The sequence below is a fragment of the Aegilops tauschii genome, chromosome 1, assembly GCF_002575655.3.
Source record: "Aegilops tauschii subsp. strangulata cultivar AL8/78 chromosome 1, Aet v6.0, whole genome shotgun sequence".
NCBI classification, from domain to species: Eukaryota; Viridiplantae; Streptophyta; class Magnoliopsida; order Poales; family Poaceae; genus Aegilops; species Aegilops tauschii.
The window spans coordinates 412,359,431-412,374,133 of NC_053035.3; positions in this window are offsets into that span (position 1 = coordinate 412,359,431).

The window sequence follows — 14,703 nt, forward strand, 5'->3', positions numbered from 1 at the left end:
GTAAATTTAAATATCCACCGCGGCGTTGCTCTAGTCTTTGGGTGCAGCAGGCGCAGCAGGATTTTTAATTTTTTGATTGACGGGAGCAGGCGCGGCAGGATTTTTAATTTTTTGATTGATGGGAGCAGGCGCGGCAGTAATTAGTCACGATGACTCCGCCTGTAAAACCCACTGCTCCTTGATGTGAGAAGTCGTCTACTGGTGTTTTCCCATGGTGAAAACCTAAAGATTCCCCGCTCCTCGGCTGGCTCCCTCCGCCTTCCCATAGATTGCATTGCCTTTCAGCCGTTTTGCCCCCTTTGCTTCCTCTCCCCATTGCTTCTACCGGGTGCCATGGCAGCGCAGCAGATCACGGAGTCTGAGGTGAGGCGCCTGACACAGGAGCTTGAGGCCAAGGATGCGGAGCTCGGGGCCAAGGACGTGGAGCTCCGTGAGCGCAAGGAGGAGAGGAGTGCCTGTAAGTGCATCTAGTGCCCCTTAGTGATTTTGGTGTATTGAAGACTTATAGGTTAAGGGACTGATGCGTTTGTGAGTGTACACAGGACTATAAGTCTATGAGGAGTTTGATATTTACAGAGAAAGTCGACCCCTAAAAATGAATGTCTTCGACTGAAGACTTTGAAAGTGAAGAAATTGGTGAAACCCTGAAGACTTCGATTTCATGCGAGGAACATGAAGCGTCAAGACTTTTGTTTTCGTAGTTTCATTTTCTCTTTCTTGAGTCATAGGAAACACCGTACTGTTAAAGGGGGTCGAGGAAATACTAAGGAAAAATTTCCAAGTGGTGCTCAACTCAAAATCCTACACCTACCAATCCTTTTGAGTGAAGCCATTGGAAATCTCATACAGTTCAGTCAATTTCTTCAGTGACAGAGACGAAGTTCTTCTGGTCTCTGAGGAATTTGTTCTAACTGAGGAGTTAGGAATTCGCTAGTGCGGATTGCCTACAAGGGAGGAACATGATAGCCCTGAGGAATTTGATAGTCAAATTTCCGACCGTTGCTGTGCTATGCGCCAGCAGTCCCAAAATATCTTCTCCACCTAACGGCCATATCATTGAAGGGCATTTATGTCTTATCATGTCGGGCTGCTCCCTAGGCCATAAATAGCCGCCCCCCTACAACCACTAGCTGGTTGGCTGCTCCGAGAGAAACTGACACTTGTCATTTGAGAGCATCCCATCCTCCGAGGACTTTGTGCGAAAATCATCAAGTGAGGAAAACCCAAACCCAAACACCTACAAACCCAAAGTGATTGAGCATCACTTAAGAGATTGATCCTCCATGGATCCGACACTTCTTACCTTTGAAGACTGTGCCTCTTCCAGACGGTTAGGCGTCATGGTCTAGAGCATCCAAGAGGAAATTGTGGATCGCCGAGTGACCGAGTTTGTGAAGGTTTGGAAGTCACCAAAAGACTTACCACGAGTGATTGGGCGAGGTCTGTGTGACCTTAGCTCAAGGAGAATACGGTGAGGACTGTGTGTCCTTAGGTTTAAATACCTAGCCGCTCCAACCAGACGTATGATACGTCTCCCTCGTATCTACTTTTCCAAACACTTTTGCCCTTGTTTTGGACTCTAACTTGCATGATTTGAATGGAACTAACCCGGACTGACGCTGTTTTCAGCAGACTTTCCATGGTGTTATTTATGTGCAGAAACAAAAGTTCTCGGAATGACCTGAAACTCCACGGAACATATTTTTGGAAAATATAAAAAATACTGGAAGAAGAATCCACGTCAGGGGGCCCACACCCTGTCCACGAGGGTGGGGGCGTGCCCCCCTGCCTCGTGGGCCCCCTGATGCTCCACCGACCTCAACTCCAACTCCATATATTCACTTTCGGGGAGAAAAAATCGGAGAGAAGGATTCATTGCGTTTTACGATACAGAGCCACCGCCAAGCCCTAAAACCTCTCGGGAGGGCTGATCTGGAGTCCGTTCGGGGCTCCGGAGAGGGGAATCCGTCGCCGTCGTCATCATCAACCATGCTCCATCACCAATTTCATGATGCTTACCGCCGTGCGTGAGTAATTCCATCGTAGGCTTGCTGGACGGTGATGGGTTGGATGAGATCTATCATGTAATCGAGTTAGTTTTGTTAGGGTTTGATCCCTAGTATCCACTATGTTCTGAGATTGATGTTGCTATGACTTTGCTGTGCTTAATGCTTGTCACTAGGGCCCGAGTGCCATGATTTCAGATCTGAACCTATTATGTTTTCATGAATATATGTGAGTTCTTGATCCTATCTTGCAAGTCTATAGTCACCTACTGTTGAGGATATAAACCTAAGAGTCACCCGCCCGGAGGGGCCGGGTTACTCATAATGGTCATCGCCTGAAGCCCGGCGCCAAGCTTGAAGACGGCGGGCCAAAGATGGCTTAAGACCCGGAGATGGCTTAAGGCCTGTAGTTACAACCGCTATTATGGTAGAACTTGTAGTGTAAGGCAAGAATAGTTGAGAGTCCGAGCCGGACACTCTTATGAACCGGCCGGGACTCTGAGAGCTGCTGGGCGTCAACCTCTCTATATAAAGGGACGACCCGGCGGCGGTTTAAGGACAAGAAAGATCTCATCGAGAGCCAGGCAAAGCAATCAAGCTCCCTGCTCATCGAAACCCTAATCAATACCACCTCAACTGGACGTAGGCTTTTACCTTCACCGTAAGGGGCCGAACCAGTATAACCCTCGTGTTCCTTGTCCCGCTTAACCCCTTTAAGCTTCCTAGTTGCGATGGCTCCATGACTAAGTCCTAGCTCGAGGACATCTGCCGTGACAATTCCACGACAGTTGGCGCCCACGGCCAGCGCACGGTGGATTTGAGTTCTTGAAGGGCAGCTTCGAAGGGCTCAAGGGATACGCTGTGGGCAAGCTCTACATTGACGATGCAAACTGGGGCCCCGACGCCGGCTCAATTGAGTACGGGTACCGGGTCCCCTTCGGCGGAATTCATGTCTTCATTGGCAAGATTGGTGAGCCAGGCCCTGAGCCGGATCTTTGCGCCGATCTCATCGAGACGGCTCAGCGCGCACGACCCGCCCGGGCCCTGCTCGCCTTGAAGCATGCTTTTGTGGGATGTGTCCATGGAGGGCTCTCTGATGGATCCGGATCTGGTGATGGGACGGCCGCCGGCTTTGACGGCGAATCGTCCACAGACGAGTTAAACTCGTTGTATCAAATTCAAGATGGCAGGCTCAGGGGTTGTTCCGATGGTGACAGTATTTCGGACCCTTTTGAGCCGCCGAGCCGGGTTGGAATCTTCATGTCCGGTGCACAGCCTATTCAAAACCCTGCCGCCGGGTCAGGAAACCCGGTGCCCTCGCCGGCTCAGGTGCTGATGGATCTCACGGACAAGATGACGGCCCTGTTGACCGCCACGGTTGACCCGGCGGATCAAGCTCAGCATGACGCGGAGGTGGCACAGTTAAAGTTAGATCTAGTGAAAGCCAAGGAGGATCTGGCAGCGGAAGGGATCAGGATGGCTGCGGAGAGGGTGGCTCTCGACGCCCAGACTCAGTTGATTCAGGCGCAGTCCTTCCGGCTCACGATGGATCAGAACGCGTCCAATGAGGTCATGAGAAGGAGGCATCAAAAGGCCCAATCTCGATTCCCTCCGGTCTACGATCCTTGAAACCTCTTCAACACGCCAGGTGCAGGGTCTAGTAACCCGCCGGGGATCATAGTGCCCGGGTCTGGGACCCCTGTTCAGCCACAAGTGATGGGGCCTCCCCGGGTGAACCCTGCCCCGCCTCAGTATGTGCCAATACCACCGGGTCATTATGCTAACCCGCTGGAGAACATGGTCGCCTCAGCAGCACGGCTGGCGGCTCTCCCAATTGACGGCGACTCTCCAACGGCTATTGAAACCCGCCGGGTCAGAGAAATCCTTCAGAGAGCGCTGGCGCAGCAAGAGGCGTACTCTTACAGCCGGGACAGGATACATTCAACCCCTCGTCCGGGCCGGAGCCCGAGTTATAGTAGACACATGGTCTCAGCGACCGGCTCAAGTAATGTCCGACGCCATGATTTGCCCCCTGGCCATGGCCCGGCTCATAACAAAGCCTTTCACGCAACAGACCAAGACAGAGCACGGCAGGAGGCGGAGCAGGTGCCTCAGTTGACGGCTTACCAGACTCCCCCGGCTTATCCGACGACTTCCGTCGACGTGGGTATCCCTACAAGGACTGGAGGTGTCCCTTGTTTAGTGCCAGCTCTCCGCAATGAACGTCTACCCAAGGACTTCAAAGGCCCTAGGAAGGTGCCTAATTACACGGCTGATTTACAACCCGGAGCCTGGATCGAGAGTTACAAGATGGCCATGGAATTGCTTTAGGTCAGTGAAGCGGCGATGGCCAAGTACTTCATCATGATGCTAGATGGGACTGCCCGCACTTGGTTGAAAGGGCTACCACCGAATTCCATCGGGTCTTGGGCTGAGTTGAAAGCCCGGTTCATCCAAAACTTCAAAGATACCTGTAGGCAGTCTATGTCAATTGTGGATTTGACTAACTGTAAACAGCAGGAGGGTGAGTCTACGACACATTCCGTTCGCCGGGTCAAAGAGATAATACATTCATCTGATAAGATGGATGCCGGCTCTGCAGTCTTAATGTTGGAACAGAATTGTCGTTTCCTGCCCTTGAAGATGAAACTCGGGCGGCTTAAGCGCGATTGCAATGATATGGGTACGCTGATGGCGGCTCTCGTCAAGTACGCCGACTCTGATAGTACCAAGGACCCCGCTTCAGATGATGAAAGGACAGGGAAGGGAAAGAAGAACGACAATGGCAAGGGTCCTCAGCATAACCCGGGGAACCAAGGAGGTGGCAAGCGTAAAGCCGACGGCAGCCTAGAGTTCGTGGCCAACGCCAGCTCACAGGGTAATAACCAGCGACGCAAGGGGAGGCCACCTCCCCGAGCCGGTGGGTCAGGCCCGATGCTGGAACAGCTGTTGAATGAGCCTTGTCCAAGGCATGGCTCTAGGGAGAAGCCAGCTACTCATCTATGGAAGGATTGCGCAATCATGAAGGCCTTTAAGAATTCCAATGGCTTTAATGGCAACAATGGCCCGGGCGGCGGCTCAAATTCTAATCCGCGGAACGGTCAAGGGGGCTTTAATCAGCAGTCTGGCTAGGGTCATCAACAGTAGCAGGGGGGTTATCAGACCAATCCAAAGTAGCTTAACGGTGGACAGTATCATGTATTTACCACCAGTCTGTGTAAGCGAGATCAAAAGCTTCATAAGAGGGCTGTGAATGCTGTTGAGCCAGCGGTTCCACGTTATTTAAGATGGTCTGAGCAGCCTATTGTGTGGAGTAGGGAGGATCACCCTCCCCGGGTTGATAATCCGGGTCACTTGGCCCTGGTGGTGGCCCCTCAGGTGGGAGGATATAAGTTCACTAAGGTGCTCATGGATGGAGGCAGCAGCATCAACATCCTCTATTATGAGACCTTCCGTCGTATGGGGTTGATTGATAAGAACCTCAGCCAGTCCAATACTATTTTCCGTGGTGTGGTGCCTGGTAAGTCGGCTTATCCAGTTGGTAAGATCAAGTTGGAAGTGGCCTTTGGAGACGAGCACAACTACAGGGTGGAAAAATTAACCTTTGAGGTGGTCAAGATAAGAAGTCCGTATCATGCCATATTTGGGCGGCCGGCTTATGCCAAGTTCATGGCACGGCCGTGTTACGTGTATTTGCAGCTCAAGATGCCGGGTCACAATGGGACCATTACATTTCATGGCAGCCGGAAGGTGGCCTTGGAGTGTGAGGAAGGTGATGCGGCTTATGCAGAATCTGTTTGTGCAACAGAGGAGTTGAAGTTTTACAAGGACAATGTTGACCCAACAGATATGACCTCTCTGAAAAAGCCAACTACGGAGCATGAGCCGGCAATGAAATTTAAGTCGGCTGATGAGACTAAACTTTTTGATTTCGTTCCAGGTGATTCATCTCAGCAGTTTGGCATCAGTGCCAATCTGGATCCAAAATAGGAAAGCGCGCTCATCGAGTTCATCCGTGAGAATAGGGACATTTTTGCATGGAAACCTTCTGACATGCCAGGTGTACCTAGATAACTCGCTGAGCACACTCTCAATGTTGATCCGAAATTTAAGCCGGTCAGACAATTCCTTCGGCGGTTTAATGAAGAGAGGCGGAAAGCTATTGGTGAAGAGGTGGCCCGGCTCTTGGCGGCCGGGTTTATTGTTGAAGTCTTTCACCCAGAGTGGTTAGCTAACCCGGTGCTCGTGCTCAAGAAGAATGGCACCTGGCGGATGTGTGTGGACTACACGGACTTAAACAAGGCATGTCCGGCTGATCCTTTTGCTCTTCCCCGTATTGATCAAACCATTGATTCTACGGCGGGTTGCGAGCGCTTAAGTTTCTTGGATGCTTATTCTGGATACCATCAGATTAAAATGGCAATTAAGGACCATGAGAAGACGGCGTTCATCACTCCCTTTGGAGCCTTGTGCTATGTGTCTATGCCTTTTGGACTCAAGAGTGCACAGGCGACTTATCAGCGTTGCGTGCAGAACTGTCTTCATAACCAGATTGGGCGCAATGTTCATGCCTATGTGGATGATATTGTGGTTAAGTCTAGGGAGAAGGAAACCTTGATAGATGACCTAAGGGAAACCTTTGATAATCTCCGGGTCTACAAGATGATGCTTAACCCGGCCAAGTGTGTTTTTGGTGTTCCTGCAGGCAAGCTCTTGGGTTTTCTGGTTTCTAACAGAGGCATTGAAGCTAACCCGGAGAAAATCAAGGCAATCACCACTCTGGCTAAGCCGGTGTGCATAAACGACGTCCAGCGCCTGGCGGGTCGTATTGCTGCTTTAAGCTGGTTTATAAGCCGTTTGGGTGAGAAGGCCATGCCATTGTACCAGTTGATGAAGAAAACTGATGACTTTGTCTGGAATGATGCTGCTAATACTGCTTTTGAGGATTTGAAGAGACAGCTGGCGGATCCCCCAGTCCTTGCTGCTCCGGTTGACAAGGAGCCTTTATTACTGTATGTAGCTGCTAACACACGGGCCGTCAGTGTGGCTGTGGTGGTGGAGCGCAAGGAAGAGGGTAAGGAGCATCCGGTTCAGCGGCCGGTTTATTACGTCAGTGAAGTGCTCATCGAGTCCAAACAGCGGTATCCACATTGGCAGAAGCTTGTTTATGGTGTGTTCATGGCAAGCCGGAAGCTTAAGCATTATTTCCAGGGTCACCCTATCACTGTGATCAGTTCTGCCCCCCTTGGAGATATCATTCAAAACAGAGAGGCCACAGGGAGAGTGGCTAAGTGGGCTATAGAGTTCGGACCTCATGGTCTGAAATACATACCACGCACTGCTGTTAAATCTCAAGCCTTGGTGGATTTCATCAACGATTGGACAGAGCTACAAGTGCCCGAAGAAAAGCCGGATAACACATATTGGACTATTCACTTCGATGGGTCCATGCAATTGGAGGGCTCGGGGGCTGGAGTTGTATTGGCTTCCCCTAAAGGTGACAAGTTCCATTATGTGCTACGATTGATGTTCCCTTGTACTAACAATGCGGCTGAGTACGAGGCCTTGCTCCATGGTCTTCGGATGGCTAAGGAGATGAGCTTGAGCCAGGTAAGGTGCTTCGGCGACTCAGACTTAGTGGCTCAACAAGTATCAGGCAAGTGGGATTCCAAGGACCCTCTCATGGCGGCTTATCGCCGTGAAGTTGATGCTATTGCTGGACACTTTCAGGATTACCAAGTAGAGCACATCGATCGCAGGAAGACGAGGCGGCTGATGCTTTAAGCCGGCTGGGCTCTCAGCGAAAACCGGTGCCGCCTAATACTTTCCTGGACGTCTTGCATAACCCTTCTGTTAAGTTGCCTACAGAGGAAGACTTGGCTGTCCCTGACCCGGAGGCACAGTTGGTGGCGGCTCTCCACATCACCCCGGACTGGACGGTGCCTTACTTGGCTTACATGACCCGGGGAGAGTTGCCTGAGGATGAAACTTTGGCCAGACAAATAACCCGGCGGTCTAAGTCAATGGTTGTTATCGATGGTGAGCTACATCGCCGTAGTGTTACGGGAGCGTTCCAGCGTTGTGTCTCCCCTGAGGAAGGTCAAGAAATCTTGCGTGAGATTCACGAAGGGGATTGTGGCCATCATGCCGGCTCAAAATCCCTTGTGGCCAAAGCTTTCCGCCATGGTTTTTATTGGCTGACGGCTCATGCTGATGCGGAGGACTTGGTCAGTAAATGTGACGGTTGCCAGAGGTTCTCACGACGGGCTCATGTGCCGGCTCAAGAGCTGCGGATGATACCAATCACTTGGCCATTTGCGGTCTGGGGGCTCGATATGGTTGGGCCTTTTAAAAGGTCCAAGGACAAGAAGACCCACCTCTTGGTGGCAGTTGACAAATTCACAAAGTGGGTTGAAGCAGAGCCAGTTAGCAAGTGTGACGCAGCCACGGCGGTTCAGTTCATGAAAAGGGTGATCTTTCGCTTTGGCTTTCCACACAACATTATAACTGACAATGGTACCAATCTGTCCAAAGGCGCCATGGAGGAGTTTTGTCAACGAGAGCATATTTGACTTGATGTTTCATCAGTGGCTCACCCTCAATCCAATGGTCAAGCTGAGAGAGCTAATCAGGAGATTCTGAAAGGCATCAAGCCCCGGCTTTTGGTCCCTTTGCAACGGACGCCGGGTTGTTGGGTGGAGGAGTTACCCTCCATGTTATGGAGCATCAATACTACTCCTAACAGGTCTACGGGTTACACGCCTTTCTTCATGGTTTATGGAGCGGAAGCAGTCCTCCCCAGTGACATCCGTCATGACTCGCCTCGAGTGGTGGCTTATGTTGAGGCGGATAATGAACAGGCGCGCCAAGATGCTCTTGACTTGTTGGACGAACAGCGTGATGTGGCAGCAGCTCGCTCAGCGATTTACCAACAAGACCTGCGCCGTTATCACAGTCGCCGGGTTAAGTCCCGTGTCTTCCAGGAAGGTGATCTGGTGCTCCGGCTCATCCAAGATCAAACAGTTGCGCACAAGTTATCCCCGCCTTGGGAAGGGCCCTTTGTGGTTAGCAAGAACTTGCACAATGGGTCATACTACCTTATTGACGTTCGCGAGCATAAAGATTCACGTAAGTCGGAGGAAGAGACCCGTCAGCCGTGGAACATAGCTCAGCTTCGGCCGTATTACACTTGAGCCACCGGCTCTCATAATGTACATATTTCTATAAGCCATGTATATATTATGATAAGCAATAAAGCAGGACCTCTGTCCTTTTTTCTCCTCCAAAGGTAAATGTGTTGTTTCCATTACAAGATCACATAGTAACTTAGAGGTGGATCCGTCTTATGATCGTATTCGAATCTAGCCGTACGCAATATAGTCACTTGGGGGCTTCCTGTTCAAACATAGGTCGTATTCGAACCAAAGAGAACATAGCTGCTGATACCCATTTGATTGGCAAAGTGCCGAGCTCATTGGGGAGTTTTCTTTGATCATATTTGAATCATAGCTCAACCCCCTTTGGGAACCGACGTGGATCGTATTCGAATCAACGTCGTTAAACAACTCTTAAGGTCATTTGGGGGCTTCCTGTTCAAACATGGGTCGTATTCGAACCAAAGAGAACATAGCTGTCGGTACCCTCTTGATCGGCATCGCCAAACCCACTGGGGGCTATATGATCGCATTCGAATCTTAGCTTAACCCCTTTGGGACGGGTCTCTGGTCGTATTCGAACCGGAAGCCCCTGAGTTTTGATTTTCTGATTTACAACAAGTTCTTCTGGTTGTATCAGCAGTGTACACGGCGGTTCTTGTTCCGCCGGCTTAACTTTGATTCACAGTGCTAGTCGTACACAATCAGCATTATCAAGACTGGTAAACCGGAGTTGAGGTACCAACCTTATTATCCGGGTTATATAAACCGGAAGTGTACTTGAAGGCCTGTAAGTGTGTTATTACGGTTATATCAAGGACATAATTGAGGACCAGTCTTTCGTGACTTAGATTTATATTCCGGGTTATATGTATGAGACTATGATTCTCAGTGCGGTAAGCCGCCTAGAGACTTGTGATTTGTTTTTCTATGCAGGATAGTTAAAGACAACTATATGACCCGGAGGAATATAAGGAAGCAACTTCAATGGAATTAAGCATTCAGCATGTGCACGATGGCACGACAAAGTTAAAATGTTGGTCCTATTCTATTACAAGACTCCCCGAGTCCAAAAGGGTGAAGCATTGTTTAACAAGCCGCCTAAAGAGTCAAGATGCTTGCCGGGTCAAAGCTTCCGGCTCATCCCTCTCCGCTCCTCCGGCTGTTCCCAAGACCTGGAAGGTTGACGATTTCCAGTCAATGCCGCTCAAAGCTTCAAATTGAGCTTCCTCGTCAATTAACCCGGCCGGGTCAATTTCCGGGGCAAAGGTGTGCTTACGAGTCGGCGGGACTAAGCCGATGGCTTCATAACGCGGAGTAGGGATCCTCTGATTCTCTGCATTGTAGCCCGGCTGGTACTTGGTCAGATCAGTGTCATTCCCAATCAGGGTGGCCACCGGGCGCACGATCTTCACACAGGCAGCAAAGTCCTTTTGGTCGAAAGGGGTGCGGTCTTCCTTCAAGCTGGGGTAACAAGGTGCAATGTCCGCCGGGTCTAGCTCTGGAAGGAAAGCCTTGGCCCGGCTCAGAGCAGCTATGGCTCCGGCTCTTGCAGAGGCCCGTCGCAGCTCTTGGACATGCTGAGGAAGAACGGCCAGCCGGCGAAGTACTTCCGCCAGGTGAGTCGGAACCTCATTGGATAGGGCCACCACGGCCAAAGCGCGCTGTGACCCGGTGTAGAGTTGCTCCACCAGGGTGTACATGGCCTTCAGCTTGGTCAGCACGTTCTGATTGAGGTTGGCGCTTCTGGGACCTGTTTAACAAAGTAAGATAAGCCGTTCTCAATGATGGGATTTATGAGACATAAAGACTGTAAACTTGTTCAAAGCCTGCAGAAGGACTTACCGAAGATTGCGGCGACCATTTGTGAGGCGTTTTAAGCCGGAGAGTTCGGCGGTTCTCTCCGTCAGAGCCTTCTCTGCCTGTTCGGCCCGGCTTACAAGAGTAGCCTTTTCTTCGGCCCAAGTTTTCCTCTCAGCTTCAAACTTCTTCTTCAGCTTCTCTTGAGCAGCAATGCTGGATTCAAATTTGGCGTTGGCCTTCCGGGTCTCAGTTTCCTGAGTCTTCAGGCGGTTCTTCAGCTCAGAGATATCAACTTCAAATTTTTTCCAAGCAGCCTGCACAATTTCCGGGTTATAGTATGAACAATTATTATGCGATTTTAAAGTCCCAAGCACTTTCCAAGCAAAGACACTTGGCACTTGGGGGCTAATGCATGTCGAAAGTTTCTATCTACAAATTACCGGTTCATGGAAGTAAGCCGGAAATTAAGTCTACAACATATTCTATCATAAGTCGTAGACTTGGGGGCTAGTATAGTAAAGATTATTATGCAGTAAGCAATAGAGTGGTACCTCAGACTTCTGCTGTATCTGTTTCACCATGTCAATCTCCAAGTCCCGGCTGCTGTGCACTTGATTGACATAGCCGGAGATGATCTCTCCAATGCTCAGGTTGGCGTAGTTGGTGATGTCCAGCTTGGCCCGGTGGTGCTCTAGCAACTCTTCCTTCGCAGAGCACTTAGCCAGCGCAGTGGGTCTCCCCGGCTCGACAAACTCCGTCCGGGTGATTACCACGTCCGGCTCATCGGCCGGCTGAGCCGGGCTGGAGATATCCGGGTTGGTGGAAGTCTCCATGGCTGGCTCATCAGTTGAAGTGGTGGATTCAGGAGCAGAGGCAGCTGGTGGCTCTTGAGCTGAAACCTCCGGCTCAGGCAAGACCGGCTCTTCGACCGGCTTATTCTTCTTTGCTCTTTTACTGAGCTTTGCTTCAGCACTGAAAGGACACAAGGTTAGTACAAAAGTATGAGTAAAGATAAGCACAACAAGAGATGATCATCATTACCCGAGTACGGTCTTGAAAGCCGGCAGGTTCGATTGCATAGAGTCGCTAGAGGAGGGTGAAGTTTCCTGATAATTTGAATCGGAAGAATTGAGCGGTTGACGTATAACACCCGCCAGAAGATGAAAAGGATATAAGTTGGAGATAACCTCGGTCCGGCGCTTCCTTGACGCCTCAGGTAAACTGGAGGAGAGGTCAGCATCCTTGTTGGTCCGAGTGTGCCGCCGGCTCACATGAATCTGTTGCTTCAAAAGAAATTGAGGATCTTGATAAGCTAAAGGATGTGAAAATCTTACTTTCCGGGTTACTCTTCGGACTTTCAGCCTTGGCAAGGGCTCCGAGTCAGAGGAAAGTGTCATTACCTCTTCGGTCACCGGGTTACTTGCTCCGGTGTCATCCTGCTGATGATTAGTATCAATAAGGTGGACAGGAATAAACAAGAAATACAACAAGAGCTTACAGGTTCAGGGGTTACCTCTGACTCGGAGCTGTCACTTAGTTGAAGCAGCTCTGAGGCAGTAGGCCTGCTTCCCTTCTTGTGGGGAGCGGCTCTCCTGGCGGCTTTCTTAGCCTTCCTGGCCTTCTTGGCCGCCTCATGGTCATACTTGACCTTCCAGAATTTATCATCAGCCTGAAAAATACAATGAAGATTTCTTAAGGTTCAGATGAAAACTATCTAAAGGAGAAAATAAGATGTTCAAATCAGCGGCTTACCGCTGGGGCCGGGTTGGTCTTGCAGAAGGGGCTTAAGCCGGTCCTCCCGCAGTCTGCCAAGCTCTCATTCAAGAGGGCCTTGGTCATATCTTCAACAACGTCTTCAGGAAGATCGTTGCGGCTATGTCGCAGGGGGTCATCTTTCCGGCCCGTGTAATCACACATTAAGCCGGGGCGGCGGCTCAAGGGGATCACCCGCCACGAGATCCAAACCCGGACCAGATCAATGCCGTTGAGGCCGTTGCCCAGGAGAGCCTTGATCTTGTTGATGGTGGGGATCAGAGGTTGACGCTCCGCCTGAGATAGTTTGTCGGGCAGAGGGTGGTTTGGTTCCAGACGCACGGCACGAAAGCCGGGCAGAGGGCTCTCGTCAGCCGGAGACGTGTCCTGGCAGTAAAACCACGTCTGGTTCCAGTCCTTTGGATGGCTAGGCGGCTCAGCGTAAGGAAAGAGGCAGTCTCTCCGGCGTTGAATGGAGATTCCACCAAGTTCCAGGCTCGGTCCGTTGGCGCACTCATTCTGGCGGTTCAAATAGAATAGCTCTCTAAAGAGCAGAAGGCTGGGCTCTTCTCCAAGGTAGACTTCGCAGAATACTTGGAAGTTGCATATGTTTGACACGGAATTGGGTCCTATGTCTTGTGGCCACAGATCAAAGAAACTCATCACATCTCTAAAGAACTTTGAGTCGGGCGGTGCAAAGCCCCGGCTCATGTGATCAGCAAAAATCACTACCTCACCCTCCCTTGGTTGCGGTCTCTCCTCTGACGGGTCAGGGGCACGGTAAGACATGACATCCTTCTTGGGCAGGTAACCCGTCTTTACGAATTCAGCTAAGGTGTCGTTGTTGACGTTGGACCTCATCCATTTGCACGTAATGGGTGCTTTGGGAGCTTTGGGAGGCATTGTGAAAGATGAAGCCTATGACAAAAGGAAAATGTCCGGTTCAATTATAAGCCGGCAGATGTTTACAGTAAATACTCAGATGGCGGCTTATGAGAGGGGCCTAATGACATATGGTTAAGTGCATCGGGTTATCTAAGCTGCTGCAAGTATCGTGAGTAACTCAAATTGTCTACGGCTTTATCATACATGAGTTGGAAAAATTTACGACGCATGGCTTCTTTGAGCCGGAAACATAAGCCGCCATAGCTCAGCAGAGGCAATTTTTGACGAAGTCTGGTGAAAACAAGTTTCACAGATCGCAGTAAATATTTTGGATCAAACGGTTGGGTGAAGAGAAATTTTTTTAGACCTAGAACTGACGAAGAAGAAGTCCATGGATTCAAAATGGGATCTTCTTTCAAACGAAGGGGATCTACTAGTGTTAAAATGGATGAGCAACAACTACCGCAGGAGTTCTGTGCTAATCTTGGATCGAAACATGGCCATAGTGGCAGAACTACAGGGAACTCGTGAAGAACTTACGAAGAACAGCGAAGAACAGTGGAACGCTAATGTGGATCTATGGTGGAGAGGTGCAGGGACTTACAGGTGCGGAGTTACGGCGGAGATCCGTCGCGTTTCTCTGGTCACGTCAGGGTGATGCAGCGGCCTGAGTTGGTGAAGCTGAAGAAACCCGCGGCGGCGGCGGCGACGGAGCTCGGGCGGCAGCACAGTGGCGAGAGGAAGAAGAAGATGGACGCGACGAGTGGCACGAGGCTCATGGGCCGGGCTACTTATAAGGGGAAGCTCATAAGTGGGCGCGAGAAACGAGGAGGCCACGGCGTGGTTATCTCTCCATAAAAACGCCTCGATTTTCGGGACGGCAATTAAAGATAAGATCCGTTGCAGATATGGTGGAATAAAAAATGGACTTAATGGAAGATGATGTCACGGCGGGTTACCCGGAATCCAGAAGATGACGTCACGACGGGTTATAGCCTTTATACAATTGTAAGCCGAAGATTTTCTATCAAAAGGATTGAAGATTGACATGAGCCGGCTCAAATCAATCTGGGGCCTAATGTTGAGGATATAAACCTTAGAGT